Raw genomic sequence first — 25,856 nt, forward strand, 5'->3', positions numbered from 1 at the left:
TTGAGCTAAGATGTGAGAATATCTGGATGTGAAATAATTTTAAAAAGCGTTGTCTTGCTACCCAAAAAAGGCAAAAGTTGCTTGAAGTCTTATCCAGCTCCACCAGAACCAATGGAAGACTTCCTTTAGCTGCAGCGATGTGTGTGAGCTCCTTAAGATATTTACTATAAAGTGATTATAGTATTTCTGATGTTATCAGCTTCCCTTCTCATGCATTGAGACCTATAGATATATAGAGAGAAATGGCTTTGAAAATTGTCTATTTTGCCTGCAGATCAGCTTCAGAATGAAAAGCCAATCCAAAGGCAGAAAAAAATAACATTATCACCCAATATCTAATAGATGCAGCCATAAACTGAAGTTTGAATGCGCAGTGTCCAAAAGAATGAATAGGCTTTGCAACAGAAAATTTGTTGAAGAAAGATGGGACATCAGCATCCAAAATAACTTGATGACAGTTTCAGGAATAACACTTTTTCGGACTAGCAGGATGTGGGATCAGGATCAGAACACAAGGTTAGCTTTGGCTTGATTCCATATTATTCAGAAATTGAAATTGGCAGAAAGCTTGGCCTCTAAAAATTAGCAGGTGATGTAAAGTACTACCTGTGTAATGAATAGGTCAGCAGTTCCAAAGCTAATGTAACTCTACCACTTCATTAAATCTCCAGACACAAGAAAATGTCAGATAATGGTGAAATTCCAGTAGAAACTCCTTCTAGCATTCAGTCTGCATAAGCTGCAATTGTCTACAAAACCATAGATCATTTCAGTCTATTTTAACAGTGAAACAGCAGTTTTTTCAAGTGTTATAGACTTATATTCATTCTCTTCTTAAGGCCAGAGAGAAATATAAGACCTTCTTATGTCCGTGAAGGACGTAAGGGTAGGATACACCTACCCTACCTTTCTGAGTTGCTTCAGGGAGCAGTTTGCGCTTGGCCAAGGGTACAGAGATGCTTGCACCCATGCTGCCTCCAGCATGGGCTGGCTGCACCCCAGCCATCTCACACCAGGAACAACCCCTGGCCTTGTCCGTGTGGGGGGCCAACCACAGAGCTAATCGTGCTGTCAACGTTTCCTGCATCTCTTCTTGGAAGTCACTAGGTGGTCTGCTGCAGAGGGAGGGTCGTGAACAAACTAGGATGGCTGCAGGGCGGTTAGCTCAGGAGCGAAACAAGGAGTGGGTCACACCACAACACAGGCACAGTGTTCACGTCCCCTCAACAAACAGGAGACCCAGGGGAAGACCCAGCCCCGGCAGCCCACGTGGGTTCATCGTTAAATATTTTTTGTAGTCTGTAGAGTGCTGAGAGGGAACATATCTGCTGTATAAGCCTTAAGTTTTGCCACTGGATCTTAAAGGCTGTGTAACGAGCGAAAAAGAAGTTTTGCAAGTAAAGCTAGGAATCTGCTAATAGAGACCTACAAAAATAAAAGATGGTGTCATGCACTTTGAGGAGGGAGAAAGAATATGACTCAAGCCTCTACATAGCTATGTGATTTCCCAGGGCCAACCACAGGAAACTTTGGAGAATAATTAGCCAGTATAATGAGCTTCTAAGATGCTAAAGCACCTAAGAAACATTCTTATAAACTTATGAGTTTAGTCTGTTAAGTCTTATAAAACTTATAAAACTTATAGTCTTATATAAATCTTCATTCAAGTTTGAATTGTCTTATTGTGCCTTTTCTTGGTAAACTGCGGAGCCCTTTATTACGTTTTTGGTTCCTGTAGATGTTGATGAAGTTACCCCTTAGTCTCCCTTTTAGTTAGCTAATTGGATACGTCGTATTTGATCTTTTACTGTAAGACGTATTTTCCAGCCTTATGTGTTCTTTTATTTAAGTCCCTGATTTTGTTTCCACTCCTTTTCAGTTTGACTAGAAAATTCAATGTGAATGAAATGCTAGACCCGCATCTATTATTCATTTTTATTTTATTGGGGCATATTCTAAGTGCTTCTAAGTGTGTAGGTCTCTGTGAAGGCCAAGGGCTGCATATACCCTAAGTCTGAGACACTAATACCTTGATTTTTTTGTATAATTGTCATTATTTTAAATCCATTGGATCGTCTTTCCTTTTTAAGATGAACAAAGAACACTCCAACTGTTCTTGCCCAAGAAATGGAAGGCCTTCCAAAGGAAGCAAAGAAATAGGCAATAAAAAGTAAAAATCCTCACCTGGCAACCATCGCAGAGAATCAGTATGCTCGCGTGCAGGGCTGTGCCCTCATGAATTGTGAGCTTCTCTCTCCGGTGGCAAAGATGGCACTGCTCATGTTCCTAGAGCCATGCAGGGGCAGAGGACCAGAGGATGTGAGTCCATGGCAGAGGAGGGGTAAAGCCTCTCTCTCCTGGTGGCTGTGGCAGGGAAGAGCAATACCTCTGCCGTGGATCTGTGGTTTGCACCAGGTTTGCTTTCGCAGTGTCAAAGCTGAAGGCTGCACGCTGCTTTGAGCTCCAGTTGCTGTGTGCGACCTGTCCTCTCCTCCGAGTGGGAATGCTTTCCCCAGCTCTGGAAAGCGTGTCCCTTCCTCCTCATGACACCTGCGCTGCTGCATGCCATCCCGGCCCTATTCCCCCATTCACATCAAGGCTTCACCTTCCCTTGGCGAGAGCTGGAAAATAGATCTACAGCAGTAGGAATACCTCGTTGTGCTTAGCTCTTTTTTACTGCTTTCTGTCTGGAAATCTTAGTGTGCCTTACCAGAATCACCATCCCAAATCAAACCTATATTTCACTGGCAGCAAAACTCCAGTTCTGCCATATTATTAGCTTTATCATTGCTGATGTTTATTTAATTTCTCATGTGTTGCTGGCTTGGAATTGCACTGCAATGCAGTAAATATGAGTATAGCTATTTATAGATATAGCTGTAAAGACATTCGTACCTACTCAGTATATATCTCCAAATTAGTGTAACATTTTGAATAGAATAAATGGTGAAAAAATATTAAAATAAGTGTTTTAGGCAGTGTCATTACATCTAGATAAAATAAGATGTGGCTGAGGATAAACTATCAGAGAAAAGGATACGTCCAGATTTCCCCCAAAACACTCAGACAGTGAAGAGGTGTGAGCTATGCCAGAGGCAGCGGGTGCAGTGTTGTAGCCTGTTGCGTACGTGTGGGAAACTGCTGCCACAGGGTATGTCTGCCCTGGAGCTGAAGCTGTGATGGCAGCAGGAGTTAGGAGCCCAGATTTCTGCATAAGTTGCTACTCAGATCTCCAAATTTTGGGATGCACTCTGGTTGCTACCTGGCACTGGCACACGTACATTGCTTTCATTGCAGGTGCCAGTCAGATTAAAGCTGGAGTGGGTCTATCTCTCGGCGCTACAACACTCCCTCCGCTTCACTCTGCTGCGCACACATGCACACACACATAGGAAGAGCTTGGATTCAGTCACCCACATCTGATCCTCTTCTCCTTTCCTGCAGCCAGTTCTCTCTGCTCTCGCTAGTAGCGCTGCACACCCAGGCTGGCTCTCATGCCCAGGCTGGCTTGTACAACCAGCCAGATCTCATGATGTAACGCAATACGGGGCGTATCGTTAAAAAAAAAAAAGTACTCAAAATCATCACAGAACTTGTTCAAACACAGATCTCTCCTGGACTCTACTGCAAGATTGAGAGACTGTTGCTCTGCACCATTTATAGCAGAGCAGAATAAGTACAAACTACTACTTTTTTTTTTTTAATATCCATACTTATGGAGAGATGCCTTTCTCTCTTAGTCCCTCTCCATCCTGTGTGACTCCTAGTACTATGCAGTAGTAAATAAGCACTTACTGTTCAGATGCTATTCACCTTTCTCTTTTGTTCTAGCCAATTTTGTTGATATAGTGCGAGAAAACAAGTCAAGAGAGAGGGTTATAATGTTGATTTCTAAGAGCCGTAGTGAGTGTTGCATTTGTACTTCTGACTTGTTGTCTTTTATTGCATAATAAAAACTGAAGAAGCCAAGTACTTCGTTAGAAATGAGTAGAAAATACTTGTGCCCACAATTTAACTCTTCAAGTAATATATAGAAATCAAAGCATTATCCATAGACTTTTTCAGATAATTGAACACATTGTACTGCAATACTTCCTGTAGTTCTACAGGTCCATGCTGGAGTCCCAACATGCTGGCAGTAAAATATATCTTACTGCTTTTATACTTTTAACTGACTTTTCATTACACAGCGATTTACCAAAGCAAGGCATGCTCAGCCCGCTTGTAAATTAGACAGTATGATAACTATTATAGAAGCTATAGAGACGCTTGAGTCTTGAACTGAATTAACCTTCATTATATGTGTCAATAAAAGAAAAAAGACTTTAATCGAAGAAGTGTTATTAGTGAGTTTCTTATGGCCATTGAAGGCATTATTTCTTACTCATCTCCTTAAATATCTTAGTTAAATTATGCAGACAAAATTACGTTCTATCCCATTACATAAAATCAGAAGAAACTAATAAGGAGGTAAATGAAATGTTCCTGTTGAGAACAGAAGGAATTGTGGTTGCTTTTTAATGTTAAATAGTTTCTGATTTACTAGTCTTGTGGAAAAAATAGAAAGCATTTTCTGTCCTCACATCCTGTTGGTACATTTTTAGCATTAGGTACAACTTGTAATTAGCTATTTTCTGTTTAAATCATGGTAAAAGTATGTTAAAACTTCTTTTGTGCTCTTATCACTTTTTAAGGAGCACATTTATACACAAATTGCTTGGCATCTCTATATCAAGGCTTTGATCTCCTGCACTATCAATTGTTGGCTCAGGTACAAGGGACTGTAAAATATACAAAGCTGTCTGCTCCAGACTCCAGTTGAAATAAAGAAGAAGGCTGTTTATACACAGACACTCATTAGCTAAGTCAGTCAATATTTACATGATGCAAGTATAATGCCCTCTTTATGTTAGATTAATTATTTAATTCAGCCCCTATGAAACTTCCTTTCGAGAGATTAACAGTTAAAAATAATAATTTTTTAGTTCCTTAGCTATATTCACTGCTGGAGTACGACCCTTTTCTGCATTTTATTTTTTACCCAAACCATTTGCTCAGCTTTGGTAAAACATTAAGGTATGTTTTATGGTTGATATATAAAGCTGTTTATGATTTTTTTTGCCATATAACGTTGTTTGAAAATGTCATCAAACTGTACAGCTAGCTTTTATTTTCTGGATACATATTTCCCAAATTCAATGTTAAAGCTAAATGCTATAAACTTACTCAGCACACCATCTTTTGAGAATTTAAGCTCAAGCCTATAGAAACTGGCAGTTGGTAGCATAGCCAGCTTCTCTTGCTGACAGAAATGCATGTAAGTATGAACACAGATACATTTAGGTTACATACATCTGGTGGTGACTCTTCTTGAATAATGCTTTCCAACAAACAAATAAAGGCTAGAATCAACAGGCGAGTTTTGTGCCTCTCTCTATTAGGCCATCTTGCTAATCTCTAGCCTGATCCTTTCTGGCACATTAGACACCCGTAGGCAGAGGAAGAGCTCAGAGCTCTGTGTCTTCTTGATATTTCAATATTTGAAAACAGCACTCAAATGCCATCATTGTAAATGCTTGTGACAGTAAACACAGATAATAGCAATATCTACCGGAGAGAATGAGGAGTGAAGAGGAAATGATTTTTAGCTTTATCTCCATACAAGAAAATGCAGGTTCTATATATGTGTGGTCTATAGCATTTTCAGATGCAGAGGCTATTTAAACCCTGAGCTAAAGTTAGGCTTCCAATATTCAAAAAGTAGCATTTCTTGGGAGTTTTTTTACATGAAGATATATCAAGACTGCTTTCAGCAAGTGACTCAGATTCATTTTTAGGCATTTGTCCATGCACATAAGGATTTTTTTTCTTGCTATTATGTATTTATATCTGTTATTTGTATAGTCATATCATTGTTGTAACATTTCCGAGGTGAATTAAATGTTAAGTGCACTTTTGTGCATAAAAGTGTTTCAAAATCTATTTCAGAGATATGATACTCCAAGACTGCAAGTGATACTATCTGCAAATGTCACCTCTAACTGACAGTTTTGGAGGATTTATATATTTCTTCAGTGTTTCTAGTAATGACTGTTATCTTCAATATTATTACATCCAACATTTGTTTGTATACAGCCCTCATTTCCTTAGGGAAAATCTTTAGCGATATGACACTGAAAACGTATGTTTCTGAAATAAAGGTAAACCAAGTGTTTCGTATAGGGAGCATACATATGGTTTAGGTTTCCCAATACAGACAGGCATATTGCATAGTAAAATGTAGAACATAAAGCAACATTTTCCATTTTATACTCCCTACACAAGGGAGTAAAATGGTTTTATTCTTGTTCTACCCTGAATCTTTTATTTGTGAATAGAAATTCCACTGATACCAGTGATTTATTATATCTGAGAGAATTGAGACCCCACTATTTTTCATCTTTTATTGTAGTTCATCTGCTTACTGATCTTGCAGCCCCGGGGGAACTACATAAAATTAAACATATTCAGGGTAATTTTCAAAAGAATGGATGTGACTGAAAGAGCACAAGTCCAATTGACTCACCGTGCTCCTGAACTACTGGAAGCGTCTGTGAAAATCTCCCTCACAAAGCTTTCCTACTTCCTAGAAAGCTGAAAAGATAACTCCCATGGCCTCCAAACACTGCGAGGCTTAATGGTTTGGTCATACCAGCCCAGGCACGGGGGCTGCTCTGGATCCATCGTCCATCAGAGCTTTGTCACCTCTCGCAAATCTGAGTCTCAGCAGTCAACAACTGTCAGTGATTAAATGCCCTTCTGTCAGAACTCAGTCTAGGTGGGTGAAGTCAGATTATGTGAATGAGGTTCAGGAGACCAAACAAAATAGAGTAAATTAAAAAAATCTCAGATGTATCCTGGGAGAGGGAAGGAGGAAAAGTGGGAGGAAAGAAGGAATGGGGGAAAGAAGGACTATTTCCAGGCTGTTTGTAAATCCAAAGGGATTCTGCATTTGGGACTTACTTTTATATATATATATATATATATATATGGTTTTTTTTTTTGCTTGGAAAAGGAAAAGATAAAGAGTCTTTGTTGGCTTAAGTGATTATATCTAGCTAGAGTATCTGACTTTCACTTGTGCAAACCGTAGCATTGTGAACTTTCACATTTTACGGAGATTTTCTTCACATCTGATTCACATATAGGAGCCAGCACTTACTCATCACCTAAAATACACTATTCCTTTTGTTTTCCTTGTGGATACTTAGTGCCAATATTTAATTTCTGACGAGCTACAGCGTTGAATGAAGGAGGCTGATTGCAGGAAGTCTGAAAGGGTACAGAGTATTAAAGCGGGACATACCTCTCTGGCACTCAAGAGATCTGAGTTCTGAAGCTGACTCACTTTCCAGCCATCAGGCTCCTGGGGCTGGAGATATTGTGGAGCCAATGTACTTGATTTTAAAGTGGGAGAGAGCTGCAAGATCCTCTCTTCACACAGCATTTCCTTCTTGAAGTGGTATTACTGTTGGCTCTAAAGGAAGCATGTTCTCATACTAAAGATTACACTAAAACCCACCATGTATTATTTATAGAGTAGCTCCCAGGGAACATTTCCTAATTTGAAGAAAAGGCTTGTGGATTTTTTGATGGCCAAAAGATTTTCTACTTATTTGACCACTCATTTTCTACTCATATTTGACTACTGTGAAATGATTTCCTGTTATTAGCATAAAAGAGATGTTTTGTGCTATTGCTCCTTTTGCCTTAGAGACATGTGAAAATACAGGTTTAAGCCATCTAGTGAAGGAAAGCAAAATTGCCCATTATAATCTTTACTATGGTCCTATGTGATTTAGTCTTGTGCTGTCTGACGTGCTGTGTAATGTTGGCATAACGTCCTTTACACTTCACATATGTGAAGAAATGTCATTAAATTTCGTGCATGACAACTGGTTGGTAAGTGGTAGGTTTTGGTTATTTCTCACTAACCATACACACCGCATAAGGCATTTGAAAACAGAAGAGCACACTTTTAAGCTGTGTGGACAGTATATCAGAGAATCTCCCCATGCCACCAATTAATCTCATAAAATGTTAATGTAATCCCTTTACAAATATGTAAATGCAGTGCCACTACGGGTCTGGCAGATAATAAACAATAGTTATCTTATCCTGGGTTTTTCCTCCATGTAATTCTCAGCAATAATTTACTCCTTGTCTTCCACTCTAAAGGATTTAAATGGAATGACCTTAATTCTGGTTTTGTTTGCTCTCTATCTACTAAGCAGCTGCAGTGAAGACGAAGACAAACAGTAGATTAACAGTGGTACCTTTTATAAGGCTGATTAGTTCTTAAAATATGCTCAGTGGAAACAAAAAAGCATGAAATGAGGTCTGAGAGAGAGAGGCTTTTACTCTTTTCATTGAAACTGCTACATTACTTTCAGTAACCCACAGATATTGACTTTTCAATGAAATATTTTCTTTGAGAGAGGTTGTTTTTGCCAGCACAACGTGTATAATATTTCGGAAGTACAAGGTACGTGTTTCTAAAATAATTTTACCTCATTTATTTTTCTGTTTAAGATGAGAACTTTGTGGTGGATGAATTAAAATAATTGTGGATTATATATCATCCATTTGTTGTGATTATATCATCAGTTGTTAGGACCAACACTAGCATTGATACAGGTGATAACTATAATGGATGCAACTGGTAGGGTAAAAACTGAAAAGGTAAGATAGCACCTCAACTGGGATTTCTCTTATTATATCTTCCCCAAAAGGTTTCCCCTTCAGCAGCACATGGTCTGCTCCATTTGCTCATTACCGAAACAGAGGGCAAGGCAAGCTTGCTGATTTAGCAAGCTTGCTAAATCACCCGCATCCCCTTCCTAAAGCACCTAGGCATTCCTTAGATGTCTCCTATCGAAATCTCGACCCAGCCTGACCTAGCTTATCAACTGCTTGTTGTTTTTTCAGAGAGTTGAAAGGATTATGGCAGATTAGCTAACACAGCTCCATTCTCTATATTGTTCTGTGTGACATGCAGTCCTACAATAAAAATAAAACAGCAGTTTTGAGGCAAATTTAAGAGTGGACATACTCCTTACGTGTTGAAACTTGTATTTTGGTATAGTTGAGTTACTTTCTGCATTTTGTTCCATCTATGTTCATCAATAGCTATCTATTCTTCTTTCCTGAACATCGATGATTTAAACTGGATCTGGTTTAGTTGTAATGACGTTTCTATCATAGCTAATAAAATTATATTCTCTGAGAAGAAATATTTGTTTGTTATAAAATAAATATTTCTGTTTGATGTAAAATTTGCATAAATACATTTTTCATCTTGCTGTCATGCCTGCTTTGATTTCTAAAATATATAGCTGCTTGTGTACTTAGGCTCATCAGGAATAACCACAAGGAATTTGGGCATTAAACATCTGAGTTCCTAGGAAGAATTTCATTGTGGAGTTGTAACTGAAATCACAACATGAAAGCGATCCACACTCTTAATTTTTTATGCTCAAGTTAAAATACAATGGAGACAGAAAGGAAGAGAGTTGAGACAAAGGTATCATTAGAGAGAAAGTCTAAGGGAAAGTCAAGCTCCCAAGCAAGTCATGAGCCTGAATTATTGAGTTAGCAATAATGTTAAGTTTAAAAGAAGTCAGTTTGGGACACTGACTTGAAAGCCTATCTCTCTCCAATGAGAACTGAAGAACTGAGGTCATGGAGTTGCATGCAGGCAAGAATAAAACAATGTGGAACCACTTTTCAAAACTGGTAGATTATTCCTTTAATTGTTATCTCACATTGGTTTTTGACTCAATGGGCTTCAGTGACATTACTCCTTGTTTACCATGGCATCTATGAAAGCAGAATCAATCTCTACATTTCTAAAGGCCTAAAGTAGCCTGAAAAATAATTATTATTTTTCTAATTTCCAGCTAACGTATGTAGAAGTGAATGAAGAATTTTGTGAAGTCTACAAAGTGCCAGACTTTACTAGTATGGGTGTAATGATCAAAACTGAATTTCAGGGAGCCTTGCAAAATGGGGGAAAAAAGTCAGGCTGGGCTTATTTCTACTGCCAGCTTCCCCTGAGACAGGAGCAGATGCTCATGGATTCGTTAATGGGGTTTCCTTAAGTCTTGCAAAGGTTCTTGCAGTTTTCTGGCATCGATAACTTTCCTGAGGTCAAGTCAGAAAACCTGAACCTGGTCCCACACAAGCTCTAACTAGGGCTTGTCTAGACTTTTCTGAACATGCAGCCAAGGGAGTGGCTGCGAGCATGCCATGCTGTGCCTGCCACTGTCCCCCTTGCCCAGCCGGTGGTCGAGCACCCCACTCTCCGCACCCCTGGGACAAGCCAGCCTGCTCTGCCCGTTTGGGCCAGCCAGCTGGGGAGCTCCAGGCTCGCCTGCACCTCTGCTTACCTGCTTGGTGTCTTCGTGGCCTGCAAACCCAGCCTTAGGGGAGACCCTGGGCCTGTGAGGACATACCCAGAGAGTCAGAGTTGCCCTAAATCTCTTAATGATGTATGAATACAATATACATGCTTAAGATATATATCTTAATGATATATAAATGGTGGTAGCAAACTCTTGTCCTTTTCTATGCCAAATTCTGTCCTCACTTTTTAAAAATAAAGTCTCCTTTGAGCTTCAATTTCATCTCCCTAGTCAGAGAGCTCTACCTGCTCTGGAGAAGTGGGCTTTGTCCTCATCATCTTCAGCCCCACTTGTTACCATGCTATGTTGGCAGACCCCAGGGCCATGTAGGACTGTGGGCTCAGGAAAGTGGCTTTTCTCATTATGTCAGGAAATCCTTTCTTTTAGAAATTCTTCAAGTGGAATGACTTTTATTTAGAATTTGAACTCTGAGTTTGAGAGACGAAGGCTTGGCAGTGAGGTCTGAAGTAGCCTTTGGGCTTGAGCAATTGCACAGGACCCACCTACCTGGATAGGCATAAACAGTTACATATCACTCTTCTTGCACTTCAGGCTAAACAGATGTGCGACAACCCTGATCTGGAAACTGCATAGCCGTAGCGGTCGTTACACTGTGACTTGAACGCATAAGCTCTGCTGAGGCAAAGAAACACAAAATATTTAGTGGTTCTATCATTTTCCTTGATCCCCATCTAAAGCAAGTCCCTTTTCTCTATGCTTGTCACTTCTGACTGCTAGGTATGCAGAACAAACTCTTGTTTTCTTTTTGTTGCCAAGTTATTAATCGATGTTCAGGAGGGGATGGGAGGAAAGAAGCTTTGTCTGGCTCTGAAAAGCACCAGATGTGCTTTTTTGAGTTGAGGAGAGGAATTAATTAAAATGAGGTAATAATATTAATCTGTCGACTGCGGCTAATGTTGACTGTAACAGGAGGGGGAGCTCTCACCGCATCAGGCAGGGGAAAGGGGTCTGGTGGGGGAGCTCCGCTTTCCCAAAGCGAAGCGGGGCTAGGACCCCCCGGGCTGCAGTAGGAGAGAGGGATGATGCCTTGTCATCCCCTTCACAGAAATACCTGCGTGACTCGAGCTCAGCCCTAAGCAGGAAGCAGGGCTGAATATTCAGTGGTGAATGCTGGTGGAATTTCTGATGCGAGGACTGAAGTACAAATTAAGAAGCACTGGGATTCTTCTTAAAGCGTGTCTGTTTTGATTGCTATTTCTGTAGATTTTTACTATGTATTATATTGTTTAACAGAGCAAAAGAAAAACAGAATACATGTTTACTGTGTACTAAGCAGTAAGTACCTTTTTCAGACATCAGTAATCATCCTTTCCAGCTGAGAAGGCAATACACTTGCAACAGAGCTCTCCAAAAAACAGCAATTGTCCTATTTTAATGTTTCTGACGCTATCCCTTATGGAAAAGTCCTACTGAATTTAATAAGGGTGAAATGAACAGGGCTGTATGGTAATTTCATAGAATTAAAAATGAATCAGGAATTTAGTGGGAATTATACCTCTGCCATAGACGAGGCCGGCATTAGCTGACGTGGGGCTGTGTGCAGACCTGCCCGTGTTACCCGAGTACTGTGTGCCTGTGTGTGAGTGTGTTACACACTGGTTTACCAGCCATTCTCAGCGATGTTTGTGTGCGTGTTGCCTGCCGGAGGTGCCAGGCCTGTGTGCACAGCACCTCACACCAGGCACGGGCCAAAAGGCAGGAGCTCTGCTGCGGCCGGTCCCCTGCTCCAGCAGCAGAGGGTGGCCTGGAAGCAGCTATTGCTGCTTGTGCTTCTTAAAATGCGGAGCCAGCCAGGGTCTAAGGTGAACTTTAAGTATAGAATTACTGTACTCAAATGTTCCTTGACAAATTACTATAGTTTTCCTGTCGTACAAGCAATTACTGAGGAGAAAAGTGCCAGAAACAACAAGGGAATTTGGGGACTTAATACCCATGGGAAGTCACTGTGACACAGGTGCCTAAGTCACTCTGGCGTTTTTGAAAGACCCACACTTCATCTTTAAAAGAGCATGGACTCCATGATGAAACAGTCGCCTTTTTTTCCGTAAAGGACAAGCTGCTTTTCCACTATCCTAATAGGTATTAAAAAGTCACATATTCACAAGAAATATTTTTTCATCTTTGTCTAGATTACTTTTGGCATCAGTAAAAGAGGTACTCTGCGGAGTATGGTTTCCCCCTGCAAGGAATTCAGTATCTCCTAATTTTTTACTTGACTGTTTTTATTTTTAGGTTCCCAGTCTAACACGTGGAGCTGCTGAGCACCTGAGAGGCAAAACCGTGTGTCAGGTGTTAAGCGTGTGCCACCAGCAGTCCCCAGTGAGAGGAGGTAAGGGAGGGGGGTCCCAGCTCTGGCGAGCTAAATAAACAGTCCAGACAAAGAATTCTGACAAAAAGGGGAGGCAAAGGGAAAATATCATTCTCATTTTATAGATGTGAACAGGGGAATTTTATGTTAACAGAGATTACAACTCAACCATAAAACTTTTCAAAATAGCCAAAGCGTGTGCCAAAGTATTTGCCAGAAGTAGAAACCCCACTTAGCTCCATGTATGTAGGATACTGGAGAATTCAGAGCCATGGCGCTGTGTGAGCAGGATCTGCAACTGGAGTGAACCACAGGACCTCCACTGAAGACGAGTCCATCTACATTTATGTGAGTGGAGATTCTGGTCCTATCTATTTTATAGGTAAGCTGAGTTACCTATAGCAGTCATTCTTATTTGCTTTCTTTAAGACTCTTGAGTTTTATTGATAAATTAGTGCTGTTTTGCCTCTATATCCATGGAACTTTGGTGACATCCAGTGACAGGTTCTGCTGGAAGGTGTTCTTTCTCGGGAATGACATGGGGAATAATGCTCATATCCTGCTTATTTCCCGTAATGCTATTAGCCCAAGAATTTGAATACAGGCTTAAAACTAGATGTTCTTCAACCATGTCCTATCGATTTGTAGGGCTGTTGTGATTTACATTAGGTTTATCTTCAATCTTCAAACCTGTAAATTGCTGTTGAAAAGCTACTACTTAATCACCATTCAAAGAAAATATCTTGTCTGGCAAACTTTTCCAGTGTTTCCTCCCTAATTTTGCTGAGGTTTGAGATATCTGTAAAAGCAATTGTTTGAATGTCGAATCAAAATTGTCAATAGCTCTTGAATTTTTAAGATTTTTTCAACTGATTTAGTTAAGATTGGAGTAATGACTTATTTCTTGGAAAAACAGAAATGAAAAATCAATGATTACATACCCCAATGGTGATATAAAAAGTAAAAAACTAATTGCGGTAGCTTACTGTAAAAGGCAGATGTTCCTAGATTCGGTTTGAAAAATGAGGTACTACCTTCACCTCTTAAAGTGTAGTATTTTAAGCTAAATAGAATCAAGGGTTAAATGACATTGGAAAATGGAGAGAAATGGTGCTGAAACAGTACAGTTAAAAACTATATTCAAGCTAAATTGCAAGATGGTTAGTATTGTATAGTAACATTCAAATCACGGCAATTGTTCTATAAATATAATTTCTATAGCATTTTTCTGAGATTATTCAGTTAATCATTAGTGCTGTTTTACCTCTTTATAATAATGCGCACTTTCTTTTTAAAAGAACTTGGTTATTTCTTTGGTCAGGGCCTATTTGCTCCTTTTTTATGTGAGATTTTCAATACTCTGAAATGATGCAGAGCAAAAAAGGTCCATCCACTTCACTTGTGATGCCTCGTGCATTACCTAAACCACAACAGAACAATGACAGACAACAGAGCCTTTCTCCTCTCGAACAATGCAGTCACCATGACAACTAGCAGAAGAACGTTTGGCCAGAAAAAGCTTTGAGCTTGGCGGACTAGACTAATCAAAAAATGGAATAACATGACAACAATTACACTGATGAGTGAGAGGGAAGCTACAGATGCATTCAGACACCTATGGCACTGCAGACTAGATGCATTCAGCATTTTTGTTTAGTGTCTTGTGTTTTTTAAGAGCAGGTAAATAGACAAGATCGAATTGTGTAACAGAATGTCAGTGCTCTAGTTAAATTGAAAATTCCTTTTCTTTTGCTGTGCTACTTCAAGCACACTGAAGAGGCTTTACGAGAGATGAGGTTTTGAAGTGAAATATGTAATAGATACAATATGAGTGTCACAAGGCAACTTTATTTAGCTTTAAAAATGTAAACTTGGATTTTCAAATACATGGATGCAAATAAATATGACCAGATCGTGCAGTGAATAGCTGACCTTGCCTTTTACTTTAATTTCAGAAAACTGGACATGTGTCAAGCACTGATTAGAAGGGATGGCTTGTTGTTTTTAGACCAACCCCTCCTACATACTTGTATCCATTGTAAAATTTATTACAGCGTTTTATGCAAACCTCTGTTCCAGCTCAAGGGAAACTTGAACTGCAACTGTACATGTGCCACAAATCAAGCAACAGACATAACAATGTGCTTCTCTGAAATATCCCAAATTTAGCTTTGCGCTAATAGCCTCCTATTATAAGCTCCCAATTGTATGTTAGAAGTTCTGGTATTTTCTTTATAGGAAAGGGAGAAGGGAATTTTCACTGCTATTACTGAAAAATGTATCCATGATTTCTACTGTGGAAAATAATCTATACATTTTAGAGAAGGGGATGGGAGGAGGAAGCTACGTAAACCAAAGGTAAAGCATATTTTAGACAATGAAGTATCTGAATGCTTTAAAATTCTTAGGTATTTGGGGATAGCCAGGGGGTGTGTTAGCCTCCTGTATGAGATTTGAAAACAGCAGCGGGCACAAAACCCTAGCCTTTTCTTTGTGTGAATCTAACAATGGCATACTATAGTTGTGCTGCCAAACCTTTCCATCCTACCTTCCTGCCTTATCCAAAACTGCCTCTATAGGCAGTCCTGCCCCCTTTCATACCCTTGCTGATTCCTGGGTAAATCTCGCGGCCAGCTTAAATAAGCAAAGCACATGGAATTATTAATTATTTAAATACATAATTAAAGTGCCTAGCTGAAAAAGTGCTCAGCCAAACCTTTGCTCTTGCCTAAGGCACTCTGAACTTTGCACCTGGTTGTGCAAAGGAGCCTTTCAGCCATGGCAAAAAGAGAATAGGTGTTTGCCTACCGGGAGTAAGTCTTTGCCCAGCACAGCCGTCGGCACCCATCGCTGTGTCTTCACCATGTAGGACAGGGAGACTCCTCAGAGGCAGGGATGGGGCGGGCACAACTCAACCATCTGAAGGTGGAATACAAGCTAACAGTGAAGCCAAGGCTGGGGTGCGTGTAAAACAGTAGTCGAAACACACTAGCATCTCATCTCCTGAAGTCTAAGAGATTTTTAGGCTGTTGAGTTCTACCCAGCCACTCTCCCACTAAACTCGACTCTCCCACAAAATTCCCATCAAATGCCCATCAAAACTCCCAGTGCCGTCTTCACATCTACATCCAGTAGTCATCTAGGCATAGCTACAAGATCCTTAACCCCATAGGTTAATTGTTTTGTACGTCAACAGAATTCCTTCCCTCTTGCCATCTGTCTGCATTTCATGCAGACGCTGATGTTGATCATCTCCTTTGTGCAGCCATTTAAAACCCACCAACCCCATTGAAAATGCCATTATATCTAGCTGAGCTCAGGCTATTTTGGAGCTAAATTTCCCAAACCAGCAATGAGCTCACCTCTCTATATAAAGCACTAAACCCCATCACACTCGTCTTGGAGCTTAGGGTGTTGGAGCTATGAGGAGGGAGACAGGCAAGTTAGAAGATGAGCTCAGATTGTTTGCTGGACACCACTTACATTAAATTAGACTAGGTGTTGGAGAGATCATATAAAATAGGTCTGGATAATAAAGGTAAAGCTTAGCAGAAACTTTAAGAATAAGATAGAAAGGGGGGAAACTGAAGAGATTAACAGAGCAGAGACTCTGTTGAAGAAAAGTTCTGGTAAGCCATATCTAGGATTGAGAGTAAGGACTGAGAACAGACCAGTCCAGAAGAGGCTAGAATAAGGTTGGGGGCCATAATCATGGTTTATACAGCAAGCTACCATGCTTACTCTGGCATGTTATTGCCCTTGCATATGTCCCCTCTTCTCTTATGCTGGGCACCTTATTGCTATACCTGGCCTTCTCTTGCTTACCCTAATGCCTGCTGAACATTGAAAAAGCTTTTTTCTCTCTCTTTTTTTTTTCTTTCTTTTTTTTCCTTCCACAGAAAACCATATCTCCTTGCTCTACTTCTCAGTCTCCTTCCCATCAAGTAGCCTCAGGCATTCATGAAGGCAGGTACAAGAAGAAGATGCATCATAGGAAAGTGGGCCCTTTGTCTACTAAAAGTAGGGCAGCGAAGCCTCCTCCCACCTGTGACTGCCATGTGAGATACCCGGAACAGGCTGGTATAACCTTAGGGCACGCTATTTTTCTTTAAAACACTACTGTTTCCAGAAACTTCTGTCAGAGAATTGTAAGCATAGATGTAGGTGCCTACCCGGATGGGGAAACTCTGGACAAGAAGGCCTAAGGCATGCTGAGCTGTTACAACATCTCAAGAGAGCAAGATACTACGCACTACTGGCAGGTCAAATCAAAAGAATAAGGGCTGTCTTGCAAAGGTGGGGAGAGAGCAAATTACAACCGCACAGGACTTATGGACCCCTAACAAATGCCTGAGAAAGTAAAGGAGAAATAAGGAGCCAACAGGTACTTGTGCTACATGTATCTGTGCGTGTGGGGCAGGGGAGGGAGGGTGTTAATGCTATGATAAGTCTTCTTGCTGGAGCCAGCTCTCCCGCCTCACTGCTCTTGCTTTAGTGTGTGACAGTGTTGAGGGAGCCTTTCCTGTCTGTCCCTGCGAAGATCAGAGTGGGGAGTCGGAGGGCTGTGGGCCAAAGATTGTCTTTACTGGCTCCACAGGGCATGACTGATACTTTGCACTTGTTGCATTTCAGTCTGTTTGTGTCACTCAAGGTCAACCAGTACCTCCTGTGTCACCTTCTAATACGCCTCTTTCCTGGCAACGCCTCTCAGCTTTCTGTCGTTAGCTTTCATAATACACTTCTTCTTTTTGTACTAAAATCATTGAAGGAAAGATTAATAAAATCATCTGAAAGACCAATCCTTGAGGAATTCTATCAATAAACTCCCCCGAGCCCCAAAGCTTTTAAAATAAGTCAGTTGCATTTCTCCTTTTCCAGTTCTGTACCCTTGGACTATTCCTCAGTTTACCCAAGTAAACTAACAATGTCTTGTGCTCTTTATAAAGGACTTTTATAAAATCTTAGATCTACTGCATTTATTTTATACAGAAGAAGATTCTTAAGAAAAAGATGTGGCCTATTTTTGAGAAAGTAAAGCCAATGTTACATTTTCAAGTCTTTTTAACCTTCATATGTTTAATCACTGCATTTTCATGGGTATAACCTATACCTCAGATAATCACTAACCTCTTAAATTATCATACTTAAAAGGGAAATGGCTGGGTAACCCAACCGTGTCAGGTAATGTGTGGGTTATGTATGTGAAAATATGATATCATCAGCTGCATTTCTAAGTGAAAGGAAGGAGAGGAGAGGAGACACCAGAATGAGGTGATGGGTAGAAGTCATCAGCGTGGCAAGGGGAGGTCAGAACATGGGGGAAGGCACAGGAGTAAGGGATGGGGAAGGAATATCCTTAGAAGGGACTAAAGGGGATGTTTGCTCCAGAAGCCTCTCTTCCAGATCTGAGCTGTCTGCTTACTTCAAATAAAAGAGCCCTTTATTGTTTGCACATGTACACAACCCAAGTGGCTGCTCCACAGCACAGAAATTTCCCATATCATTTATACATGTTGAAATAGGATATTTGCTTCCTTTAAACTGTATTAGAAAGCTTTATATGTTATTGAGGTTGGGCTACTAGTCTGTACTAGCCCAGAGCATTTTTTGCTGTTTTAAATACAGGTGCTATGTTTGCACTTTTTCAGTCAGATAATACCAACCTAAGCTGATAGGTTTTTATTTTTACTCCTTTCTGTAGGGCTTACAGTTTTGTGTATCAGTTTTTTTGGTATTCTAGGATGAAGGTTATACAGCGTACCTTCCTTCAGCACATTGAGTTCTTTGAATTCTTTTTCCACCTAAGACAGAAAATTCTATTCTAACCATTCCTACACACTTTTCCCATTAGCCAGCCTGCTTTTGTTCCCAGCTTCTACTTTGTTATCTTAACTGAAACCTAAAGGAAATTAATAGTTTAGTTTGGGGCTATATGATGCTATTTTTTAACCTCATCCTCTTTTTGTTGTTGTTGTTCCTTCTTCTCTTTTTATGGATGAGAGTAGGCAACATTTTGACTGCTAGTTTTCACTTCCATTGCAAAACCATTTTGGGTGAAACCTTGACCTGGTCTTGCCATTATTTCAATAGTGAAAAATGTTTACTTTCTCTTTAAAATATAGTAAATGAGACATGTTTATAATGTAGTTCTTAGTCAAGCACAATTTTACTAAGGATTAAGCCTCTCTGTGTAAAGACTCTGTAAAAAAAGTCAAGTCTTTACGTAAGCATAGCAGAAGTGCTAATAATACAGACTGGAGTGTTATTGCTACAATTGTCTTATTAAACTAGTAGCACACAAATTCTGATTCATTGGTATCGAAAGGTTTTGATATCAATGAGAAAAAAGTGTGATGAATACAAAAGACAGAGAAGTACCTCACTGTCAATGTAATATACATTACAGTTTGCAGCACACATGCATACTAAGTTAAATTTGGCCTTACTGAATATGAAAACAGAACTCCAGTTGACATTCTGTTCCAATTAATAGAAAAGTTTTAAGGGCAGGTTTCGTATATAATACTGTTTCTATTAAAAATATAGCAATATTTTCCCCTCGCCTGTTATCCCAATCTTTTTTTAAAAAAGCAATGTAGTTTTGTAGAATAGTATAACCTTTGAATTATTGTGAGGGTTTGTGTGGTTAAATATTTTTTATTTATTTCCCCCATGTATTTAACAAACATGATAATTATGATAAAAAACTGAACTCAAGAAGAAGCTTGTGTTTTAGGTTAGAAATAGAAGATTGCTCAAGGTGGTAATATTTACACAGTATATTTATTCTTTCGGTTGACTTTTTTCTCTCTGCTTTTTATGTTTATCCTTTCTCTATAATAGTCATATACTGATCTGAGTTGCATTTTTCTGCTTTTGATGTATGAGTTTCCCATCCATAATTAATGTTACTGTAATAATCTTTAGAAATGACTTAAAGTACTACTCTTCACCATGGGGTGTTTGGGATTATTTTTATAGACTAGTGCACTTTTAACAAGGGCATTGTTCACATTCAGAACTCTACAGAGCACAGGGAAGACCTTCTTTCTCCCCACTCTGCTCCTGTCTCCTGTGCCATCCGCTACGGATGGCACTATGACCCAGGGAACATTTTTCCTCTTTTATATTGTCCCCTGCTCCACTGCATTTCCATCTTTGGGACAAACTGCAAGGAGAAATCACCAGGCTGCAGCAGGCAGGAGTATTTGCAAAGCTGTCAAACTTCTGGATATTCAAAGAGCATAGTATGGGTCTCCTTTCATCTGGCTGGCTGATTGTTCAAACCTCTCTTTGAGTTTTCATTTTTTCCCTTTCTGCCACTTTACATCCTCTCCTCTGTCTCACCCTGCTTACCTATCCTCTCTTTAGTGTCCAGTGCCCCTTACTTTTCTTTCCATTGAGCCTCTACTAGCTAATCCTACCCATAAATACAACAGTTTGTACCCTTACAGCCTGGGGTCTTGAGAAAGACAGCCTAGTTCAGGTAAGACCTAAACTGGTCTTACCTAAAGAGTAGGCTTTCTCTGTAACAGCTAAGAGATCCACATTGTCAAGGAATAGCAGAAAAGTGGTTGAGGTTTCTAAATGGGAAATATCAAGAATGTGAAAGAGGCATAAACAGCTGTACTTGCAAATAAGCAGCCTGTCTCATTTTTAAAAGTTTTGGGTCAGTGTATCTAGAAGAAATGCTCTATAGGTTCTTTGAATAAGCTTTCTGGAGGGAGGATAGCCCATTAGTCTAAAACAGGATGAGGAATGCTAGCAAGCAATCCACCCCTGAAACTGCAAGGGGTTGAAATGAAACGGTAGGAATAGCAGGTAGGGTATTTGATACAGTCTTTCTCTCTTTTTCTTTTTAAGTAAAAAGGGGGAAAGACGAATGATGTCCACCTGACAGAATATCCTAAACAGACCCAGGTGGTGCTTCTCCAGGGGCATGAGGCAACAAGCTGCTCATTCTTCTCTCAGCTGTGGCAGATAGTTTAGTGCCAGCAGTGGGAGTGATTTCTCTAACCCACTGAGCAGTGGGCTCCTAGGAGTCTTGTTGGACCTGCAGAGGTGTGCATAGGCTGTGGGGAAGCTGGAAGCAAGGGAAGGATGCCACCCAGCCGTCTGAGGCAGTGCTGAGTAAGTATTGCACCATAGAAAGGGTCAACTCAAGTCCCCAGGGTCCTGCTGTAGTCCCCAGGATTGAAATGTGAGATCCAGTGGGATAATGGATCCAGTTATTCTGGAACAGAGCTCAAGGAAGGAAGCCAATGTTATGCAAAAAGGAGAGCAGCTAAAATTACAAGAAAGGCAGTAGAAAGGGCAGTGAACAGCCTGCAAGTGAAGAAAACTGCCCTGTATGCCAGAGCAGAAGTACTCAAAGGATATGTGTGTGCTGTCTTGGGGAAGTCAAGGGAAGAAGATGCTGTAATCCAGGGAAGTCACAAGATACGGTTAAGAAGACAGAGAACTCATTGAATCTAGGTGAAATTTATTGACCTCCAAGTCACTTTCACAATTTAAGAATAAATTCTTTGAAGGAGGGTGGGAAAAGCCTTGTGAGAAATCCAGTGTTAAAATGTCGGGCTTATTGAGAAACCCATTTTGGCATAATGGTTATGCATGGTTGCAGGAAAGGCTGTTTCTTCAGAGGAGATGTTTGAACCCAGCAAGCAAAATGTAAAGGAGTTTGGACAGTCTGCCTTTATAGCAGAGATTTCCAGTGGGTTTATACTGTGCTTAACATAATGGGTTACGTTTTCTTGTTGTTAGACACTGTTATATTTTACTTGAATAATAACAGCAGAAATTGTTTCCTTCTCTCTTATTTTATCCAAGATCCTTCTCATCTGTCTTTAACCCTCACTAGTTCACTAAAAGCTCCTGGACTTTCACTTAACCAAATCTTGGAAGACTGCATTATTTCCTTTTTTGTGTGTGTTTGCTGCCATTAACAATCGTCTCCTTGGGCTCTGGCAGTTGTCATTTGCCATTTAGGTCTCTGGTAATTCACAGGAAGAATCCTTCTCAGCCAGTTTTTTCCTTGAGGTCTCACAATGCTTTGTGTTAGCCCCTTTTGCTTCTCTTTTCGCATAAATTTCTGCTCGTGACAGAAATTAAAGGCGCTCCCAGCACACCTACCCATAAGCTGCTTTGGCTAACAAATACTAGGCAAGAGTGAGATACAATGCCGCTAGAAAACAGGTCACACACAGACTCCTTGAAAGTGGTGGAAGGTCATCATCTCATACAATAAATATATTAATTTCTGTAGACAATAACAACTAATTGACGCCTCGCCAAAAATGAACATAATTTTGGATTTGATTTGTTTCTGTTGAATTAAATAACTAAATGCACTAAGCTCAATGGTTTTCAATCAAAAAGCTATCTTCTGAAAGAATCTCTTCAGTGTAAAACTGGGAATATTTCTCTCCAAAAGAAATACAGCCTTAAATAAAATCTAATACAATGAAACAGCAATTGTATGCTTTGGACTCTGAATTGTTTTCCAATACCTGACTATAGAGACATATAATCACTGGTGATGCATTCTTAAATTGGAGTTAAAAAAGATGGGTAAAGAAATAATATCTGAATGGGTATCAGTGGAAAATAGGATTATTTAAGGGGACTCATCTCCTAGGTGGATAAAAATAAGATATTCAGGTAATTTTCAAAATGCAAAGCTATCTTATACAATGGAGACAGCTAAAAAGTGCCATTTGCTAGCCTGCAGTGAGTGATTTGTAGTCATCAGAATCCTGCAGGTAATTGAGGAAATCTGCATCAACGTATTCTGCACTACTGCAAGAATATTATAACAATGAACTGGCATGTGTGTATGAGCGTAATTGCCCTCTAGTGCACAGACTTGGAACTGTTCCCAGCTGTGCTATAGGACCATGCTGCTCAAGAAAGAAAAACGATCCTGTGTGTAATTCTGAAATGGGGAGCTAAATCCAAACTCCAGTGGTATCGGAAAGCTCTGAGTAGTCACAGACGTGATAAGAGAGGGAATTCAGTTAGAGCACACCAGAACTGCCCTGTGATCTGAACCAATGCATGGTAAATGGAGATGACTGGGAGATTTGCTTCAAAACCTCACTGCTGTTCCAAACCCAAATGCTAACGCAGACACAGCCTGTTAGGAGCCTAGATAACCATGGAGCTGTTATCCTGCATCCCTTCCAGCTGTTTGTACATGATAATGTTTCACAGCAGACTCGGGGTAGAGTTTCACAACCTTTTAGGAAAATCTGATATTCTGAAAAAAAAAAAAAAGTTAGAAGTTCTGGAGGTGATAGTTCTTCCCCCAGTCCTGTCAAAAAACAAGTCCTATGTTCCATGTACCAATCACAGGAAAAATCCCCTCTATGTTAGTAAGCAAACATTGAGGTAACGTAGTTCACAATAAGTTCATAGCTCCAGCTTCCAGGTTGGATATTTTCTTTGAGTTACTTCTCACTAATAAGATGCAAGGATTTGCCAGTAAGGGAAGGTCATTTCTGAACAAATCATTACACATTGGAACAACTTGTCTCTTCACATGAAGAAACTATCTGGCGATTTGTCCAGTTCATGTACACATCTAACTAGTATTCTTCACAAATTTGAGTCCTCTGTTGGTACTGATACAGTATCTGGTGTTCTAGTTAAAGCGGATTACTCACAGTTATCCGCTTTCTTTCTGCTTTATTCACTGTTACCTGACAGTTATCCATGGTCTATAAGGAGTCGATTGTTGGCAGTATTTCAGTTCCATCATTACTGTCATAAACTGCCGTGCATGCGGTAGGAATACAATAATGTAAAGACTCTAGTTCAGTGTTTTGTAACTCTGCCCTTGATTCATTCTCTCTGCCATTCCCAATGTTTCCGTGTCATAACTTCTGAACCCATTGGCCATTTTTGACCAAATTTGATAAGAGTTTCCCACAAGTGTTGTGCTTGAGGCTTGAGGCGTGTGTTGAGCTCTGGCTTGAGGACATCAGTGGCCTGCTTTGTCTGGCTGAGGGCTGGCCAGTCAGCAGACTTGGGGTCGAACCTCGCAGCACTTCCTGGCCCAACACTTCAACAACCCAGCCTGAGCAGCAGGGAGAGCAGGCAGATGTGGCTGTGGACAGTGTAGCTGGGACAGTGTAGCTGGGAGATGATTGGAGGGATTAGGGCCAAGTAAATGGTTTGTTTGTGAAAATGGAAAATTGGAGAGGCTGCCCACAGCAACAAGGTTATGCAGTAGATGGGAGGCCCTGGGGTTATTGCAGTGTGAACATGAGGCAGAAAACAGCTACACAAGTAGCCAGGTTTCACTAGTTTCAGTGAGCGATCATGTTGACAATGCTCAGATTTCAGAACTTGTCTTGCTGATTCTCAGAGGCAGAGCAACAAGCTGAGACCCATGCTGTCTGACTGCAGAGGGAAGGGGGCCTCAAACAGTGACGAATAGTGTCACTGTGTCCTCAAATAGTGACATCCCCCACACCCTGCCTCTGGCAGATATGGAAGGAATAGTAGGCAAATATTGGAGGAAGCTTCCCCTGCAAAAAAGAAAATATGCTACTCTAGCTGCAAAGTAATGGTCACAATTGTTTTATTTAATCTGCCTTTTCTTGGTTGCCTGAAACTTGGTTTCAATTCTAGTCTTCAGTTCTAGGTTGTAGAGATGACTTGTCCATTCTTTATCCTATGCTACATTTCCCCATGACAATCAGGGCTTACTTTGTTGAATTTTCATAAGGTTTTTCCAATATGAAATGAAGAGTGGATTCCTTTCAAGTCAGTGGCAAAATTCCCACTGACTCTCACAGGGCCAGAATTTTGTCCATAGCGATTTCAGTATATGACATCTCTTCACAATTTGTCTTTTTTTTTTTTTTTTAAGATCTCATCAAAGGTTTAAATCTGACAAGGCTGTATCTGAGTGCTTACATTCTTATAAAAACATCTACATATTTCTCAATCAACAGCTTAATAGGAAAAAATCAATTTCTGGATATCGTTTTCCTGGTTTTTGCAGCACTCTCCATCCTTTCAGGAAGAGTAAACACATTTGCGATGCAGTTAGATCCTTTCTACAATAGCACCTAAGAAATGGCCTCTGCCACCAGACATTTGCAACAAAACAGTGTTATTACATTTAAATTTCCAAGACTCAGTAGCCAGCAAGTTGCTAGAGTTCTATTATAGTTGTGATACATGAGCTGCACATTGTTATGGTAATGAAATTTTTTTCTTCCCTTTGAAGTAGCAGCGTAAATACAAAGAATATCACATTGGTCTTGGAATGATATCTCCTTTACTTCAGCTCCATGTACCATCCAGTAATCAGAACTGCACAAGAAAAAATTAAAATCCATTATAGTTCCACATTCAATTGCTCCTGCTAGCTTAAAAAATGTCAAAACCAAGCCAAAGCAACTGTAAGCATTAACTTCAAAATAAATTAAAAGAAATATAGATGATACTTTTCTGGTTGTCAGCCATCACCCCATGAGGCTTGTCTTCAGGTTCAAGGATGGCCTTGTGGCAGAATCCAGAGCTACACAACTGCACTAGGAAAGCAGCATGGTGGTTTACACCAGTGGCAAAGAAACAATATTATTTCTTGATACAGTCATCATAAAATATTATAGCTGACCAGATGGTGGAGCAATTACATTTCCATAGCTCTAAATGGCTATTTAGCTTATCCACTTGTGAACTGTTAATTAAAATTGGAAAAGATACCACTCATGTTCAAAGGGAAGAAGTAACTACATGGGAAATGCTTAAACAAAGACCCAAGAATTTTATTAACCCAGGGATCCATTTCCTTCTCCCTCCCACTCACCCCAGTAAGAAACAAACAAACAAAAAGTCTTTGACAATAAGGCTGTGACATAAATGGATGAAAAGCAGGAAACTCAGGGAGCTGAGCTATCCTGAGAGCACATGTGCGCGACACATGACGTTGTTTGCTGCAAACCAGCTGAACCCCTCCAGCTGCATGGGTGAACACACGTTACACTGAAGATCTCACACATACACAAGCTTCTGCATGAGTGTAACCCCCTCCTCCAGACCCAGACAGAACTGTCACTTACAAAACACTG

General features: G+C 40.2%; 1 long non-coding RNA gene across 5 annotated transcripts in view; it reads left to right on the forward strand.

The window, feature by feature from the left end:
• LOC104141563 (uncharacterized) overlaps nucleotides 1-25,856 on the forward strand; it is a 109,504-nt gene that overhangs the window by 58,771 nt on the left and 24,877 nt on the right. For 4 of the 5 annotated variants that reach the window (XR_011141583.1, XR_011141582.1, XR_693562.2 and 1 more), the window contains 2 exons: nucleotides 12,696-12,792; nucleotides 16,671-17,155. This is a non-coding gene — a long non-coding RNA (uncharacterized lncRNA). Of the gene's footprint in view, nucleotides 1-12,695; nucleotides 12,793-13,021; nucleotides 13,154-16,670; nucleotides 17,156-25,856 lie in introns of all 5 variants that reach the window. The other variant, XR_011141584.1, reaches the window with a different exon arrangement.

The sequence above is a fragment of the Struthio camelus genome, chromosome 5 (assembly GCF_040807025.1).
Source record: "Struthio camelus isolate bStrCam1 chromosome 5, bStrCam1.hap1, whole genome shotgun sequence".
Classification (NCBI taxonomy): domain Eukaryota; kingdom Metazoa; phylum Chordata; class Aves; order Struthioniformes; family Struthionidae; genus Struthio; species Struthio camelus.